The following is a 6,000-nucleotide window of genomic DNA, read 5'->3' on the forward strand; positions in this document are numbered from 1 at the left end:
TTGCTATATCATTGTTATCAGTCTGAGAATTTTTTTTTTTTGTTCCTTCAAAAAAAAAAAAATTGAAACTGTCATGTGTTTTACAATATCCACAAAACTCGTCTGGAATAAACATTGTTGCTCTTTTTACTAGCAATTTTGGACAGGGTTCTAAGCGTTCCAGTGAGAACAGCAACATAAAACACCAAAAATGGTGTTGGTCGTAATCAGTATAATCACATACTACAGTAAGCAATTTGAGGCGCTAATGTCAGGAACTTACACCTTTCTTGTTCATAAAACTCTGACGTGTTTTCCATTTATTTGGCAACTACAAACCTTCTACCCTTATACCCCAAGGTCGTTAGTGCGAGGTCGGTTCAACGAAGATATCACAATTTTGATGCGAAGGGTACAACTCATCTTATGTAGACATCATGTCAAAATAAAAGGAAATCTTGTAGAGTTGTGAGGTGGTGTATATTATTATGTCCTCCAAAGCCTTTGCAGTTTGTCCTTGTATTGTTTCGTTAAAAAGAATATGTAATAAAGCAAAATTCTTTAATTTACTTAGGTTAGATATGGACGAATAATATGGACATTCCATTAGTTTGATATACAGTAACGTGTACGATAGGCCCTACATTGTACATACACGTATACGCCAACTTAAACATGCGTGAAATTGCCTTTTGAGGAGTCACTGTGCCTGTAACACTTCTGCATTTCAAATAGCATTTTGCTTGGGTGGCATATCACCGAGGATCAAATTAACACTGCAGAAAAGCTCTATAGTAAAGTAGCATAAATTTCATTTACCAGCCTGTGTAAAGTCATGCTCAATCGTTTTTTCTCATCACGCATAACCACTACCAGCTTTCTTGTTCTTCCTTTGTAAATAGAGTGAACTCTATGATATGTTTCTCCACATTCTCCTCAAAAAAAGTAGCTAAGACCAAATCAAAACCTTTTTCTTATAAGTTTCACAAATTTCCCCCGAATTCAGTATCCGCTTCATTTTTACACATTATTCAGAACAAAATTGATATGCTCCTTGTAATCACTTTCTCTTTTATTCTCGACTGAAAATTCCTATTGACGAGGATGATGTCAATTGTTAATATTGACAATCCGATATATTATCTTGTTTTTCAGGGTGGCCTTTACGTGTTTACATTGATTGACTGGTACTCCGCCTACTTCTCACTGTTTGTCATCTCATCCTCTTACTCACTGGTGATCACCTACGTCTACGGTAAGATGAACGTAATTATTTTTCTTCATTTCTCGAAGTATGATGCCCTTTAAATATCTTCCAATTAGGTTATACCAGACTTGGGTGGTAGAGTAGAGCTGCCAATGGCTTACGCCTATAATGTCTGATTTGTCAAGAATTGTAAGGTGGTGACGTTCATACATCGATATGTTTTCAATTTCTGGAGACTTTTAGTGAACTTTTTTTTTTGTTAACAACAATGTCTCGACATGATGGTTTGAAAACCACCTGCGTGCTTAGTGCTCATACACATCAAAGATATCATTATGAAGGAAAAGAAATGACCCGAGATATTGAATTCAAGTGCACCTATATCATGCACTAAACGTTAATACTCTCGCACAAGAAGGTTAAATATGAATTAAGCCAGTGAGAGCCTTTTTGCTTTCTTGCGGTTAGTTAACTGGATAGTGGGGAAGAGATTACTGACGTTCATCTCATTTATTCGAATTTTGTGTGCATGAAAACCTTGCATATTGGGCTGTACAAAGCTGATTGGAGGCAAACTAATACAGATATGAAGTAATGGGTTCGCTATGCCACATTGACTTCTTTTTCTTTCTTTCTTTTTTGGCTTTATACGATATGCACATTTTCTTTTTTCTTTTTTTAGTTAGTGAAGTAGTTACTATCGTGTTATCTTCATTATCATAATTGCTGTCATAGATACTAGTGTTATATTTTGTAAAGCCCATATCAAGCATTTATGGTTTATGCTAAAGAGCCGGGTCGGGTTGCTGGATCAAAATTAGGCCAAGAAAAGCAGCTGTATGGTGTCCTCAAAGAGAGTCCATATCACAGGATGAAAATCGATCGAAATATACAAAGGAAATAAAAAGAGAGAATAAAACGTAACATAACAGAATTAGAAAAGAAGCTCTGAGATTAACGTAAAGAAACAACAATGATTAACAGAGAGAGAATAGAAGGGGAGGAATTTGGAATATGGATGAATAATAGGCAAACCTTGAACGAATTTGGAGATGAAATAAAAAAAAATGAGAGACATGTAGAGAAATGAATATCAGGATAAAGACTAACAATAGTAAAACTCTGTGTAGACATTCTGTTTATCTCGCTTATAGCTCTATCAAGATGAAAACAAAAGAAAGTCTCAATAAGACGGAGGAGTAGGCCTATGGTACTTGGAATAAATTTGCTAAAAAATTGTATCATTGATGACAATTTTATCGCTACCCGACTGTTTAGCCGTGTTACCAACATGATTAGACTGTTCTTTTGTAATGTGTTCTTTGTGTCCTTTTTTTATTTCACTTTTTTTTTTTTTTTTTGCTGCAGGCATTCGACGTTTCATAAAAGACATCAATGCCATGATCGGATACGACGTCTTCATATACTTCCCAATATGCTGGGCCTGTATTTCGCCGTTGGCTATGCTGGTTAGTGTTTTCAAACTTTCTCTTGTGAGGAACGTGGCAATGAAATGAACCCTTCACATTCCACATAATACTGATTCCCTGCGGCGTAGCTCTATACGTTTGATGATAGAATGCCCGGTTACAATGACATGACTTGGAAATAAAGCAACGTAATCAGTACTTGTTTAAACCATGCATCACTTAAAACTTGAAATATGTTGACCGTAATTTAGACAGAAAGATTATCCTACCTATTAAAAAAAAAATATGGTAGATGTAAGAGAATAAAACTATCAAGCAAAAACACTGACATTGATCATCCTAAATAACATATTGATGAAGTTAAACAGTCAGTTAATAAATTAGATTACATGTAGCTTTCTTAATACACTATAGTAAACTGTGTCTGCGAAACGTTTGTTAGGCAAATCTCTTGTGAATGTGGTGGTAATGTGATTCTATTTTTCAGCTTGCAATCACGTGATTGTTGCATACCATCGGTTTCGATACAGCGAGGAGATAGCTATATGGCTTAATTGATCAAGTTACTACGTCTTTGTGGTGAAAGCTGCAATCTGGAGTTTTTAAAAGCCTTTATTTTACCCTTGATGTGTGCTGTCTCTATACAATCTGTTCACTTTAATTCTAAGTTACTACATCCAGCTTTGTGTTCTAATTTTTCTTCCCTCTTCATGGTCGATTGTGCTCATGAGCAATATATTCTACGTTGCCCAATCAGCGTGCCAATCGTTATATATTTTGTTCAATTCAATTCTAAGGTATTGCCTTTAGCTGTCTTTTTTTTTTCTTTCCTGTTCATATAGTCAATTGTGATCATGAGCTTTGTATTCTACGTGCCTGCGTATTACGGTTCCTACGTGTTCCCTGACTGGGCCCAAGCCATAGGCTGGTTGATGGCTTTTGCCTCCTTCCTCATCATACCGGTATACGCCACCTACGCCATGGCGTTCAAGGCCACGGGCTCCTTCAAGACGGTAATACGCATAACCACAATACGGAACTTCAAGAGTATGATTGCATCCCACTCTATTCTGTTTTAAATGTTAAATTGTCACATATTAACCCGAGGTCTCTGATGCATTCATCTCTACAAAATGAATCGAGATGTGTCTTGTCATTTAGTTAGTAGACGGCTGCAAAGAGTAAAGAAAAGCTATCCATACTCTTATAACGAATTATTAGAGGAGATATGCGATACATTAAATACGTGCAATTTATCGTCAATACGTCATGAGTATTGTGATAATCCCATCTTAGATTAGCGTAATTTCACATCACTAAATGACAAAATTGTCGCCATCAAAAATCATTTTCCTAAAACTATGCATAGTGACCATAGTCAACTGGATCTTTTTGGTTGTGGCACAGATTCAGGTGTAGATACGTAAATTGTTAGATGTACATTATGGGGGAAAAACTTAGGGAAAGTTCTCTAACAAAGGCTAAAGGTAAAAGCAATTTTCAGTACATTTGAGCTTACATTTTTTTTTTCGGTCACAAATTTCTATCAGTTACTCATGGTGTGTATGTATATATATCATATAAATGTGTATATACAGTTGTATGCGAGAGATAGTTCCGCAACGTCCGCCTCAAGTGTAATTTCTTTCAATATATACATAGCTTTCTCCCCATATATATGTATATATATATATATATATATATATGTATAATATACATAATATATATATATGTATATATATATATATATATATATATATATATATATATATACATATATATATATATATATATATATATATACATACATATGGGGAAAAAACCTAAAGATCAATCTGGGTAAGTGGTCAACATCAATGTACTTTATCAAAGTGTAATATGAGCGGTCACGTACGATCAAGGGTAGAAAGAAATCATGGTAGGGGAAGGTATAGAGGAATCAAGTTCAAGTTCAAGTTCAAATTTATTCGTTTTCTCCACAATATTATATAAACATAAATCTCACTTTCTTGAGTGACAGAAACAATTCATGTAATTTGTACAGAGAAAACAACAGTAATAGAAAAAAAATAACAGTAGCGATACGTTGCAATAGTTGCTGAGGTAACGAAAGTGAAATAGTTGTCAATATAATAATGCACTGTGTGAAAAAAAAAAAACCGGAGGGACCCACTCTCACACTTCACTCTCTGCGCTGTAATCGAATTGCTCCAGGTATTATGACTCAATACATTTGCGAATAGTGAATAAATGCAAAATCGAAACTTTTCTGGTGAGTGTTTGTGTGTGTGTGTGTGTGTGGGGGGGGGGTGGGGATGGTGGCAAGGGCAATGCTCGTAACTGGGTGAAAGAATTATCTACCCCCTTCTACGGGAAATACGTCGGGGCATAATTCCAGGATGTCCTGAATTTTGATGTGTTCTATTATCATTAATTTCATTTCTGGTATCGAAGGATTTTTGTAAGAGAGAGTCAAGGAGGGAGGGGTGTTGCAGCCCATCCCTTTCTTTTCTGTTCCGCGGCCTTCCAAATGTCATTAGCACACAGGTTTCTAGGATAATTATCCCAGACCCATTCCCCTGTTATGACCCCTTCATCCTGATCCTGAACCTAATCCTGACCCTAACCCAAAATTTAACCCTAACACAGATGACGTTAGTTGGCTTCACCCGGAAAATCACAACTTACTAGGACATCAGGCTACACCAAGACAAATAGACAAATATTTCACATAAAAACTGACGTTAACACTTCCCGGTTACTGTTACCTGCCCCACCCCCATTAGTGTCTTCGAGGGATCTCTTGCTGACATTCTCACTTTTATTGTTTGGATAAGTTCATTGGACGTGTATAGCAGAGGAATTAATTTTTCTCTCTCTTTTCGATTACAGCGTTTCCTCTTCCTCCTCAAGCCCTCGTGGGATTGGGGGCCTGCTCTCAATGAAGATCGCATTAAGGCTGGTTACCTCCCATTCTCTCCAGGCCGTGGTGGTGCTCTGCCCAATGACTATAGTGGACCATTCGCTTCACAGATGGACACTGCGAAATATGCGCCGTCTACCGGAGTCACTATTACCAGCGACAAATCTTACGAAGGGGACCGTGGTGTCGAGGCTACTCCCGACACAGCATCAAACGGGACCCCGCCCCCTGATTACAACACGGTCACTTACCAGTGATTTGGAACACCTTCAAAAGTATAACTGCACCATTTCTAAGACAATATGTTTATTACTTGAGGTTTATGAATACTTCCATTAAAACAGATGACAGGTAACATTACAAGCAATAAGACATATTTTATCACAACATGATAATTACAGCAACATTCATTAGAAATACGAGAAAACAAAATAATTACAGTGTAACGGGACATGTGTTTT

The 6,000-nt window shown here is 36.7% G+C and overlaps 1 pseudogene; it reads left to right on the forward strand.

Annotated features, from left to right (window-relative positions):
* Window positions 1–5,796, forward strand: part of LOC139745347 (sodium- and chloride-dependent glycine transporter 1-like) — a 48,525-nt pseudogene extending 42,729 nt beyond the window's left edge.
* Window positions 5,797–6,000: the final 204 nt, after the last annotated feature.

This window comes from Diadema antillarum, unplaced genomic scaffold (assembly GCF_040938485.1).
Source record: "Diadema antillarum isolate AM-2024a unplaced genomic scaffold, OU_Dant_1.0 seq00001256_RagTag, whole genome shotgun sequence".
Lineage (NCBI taxonomy): Eukaryota > Metazoa > Echinodermata > Echinoidea > Diadematoida > Diadematidae > Diadema > Diadema antillarum.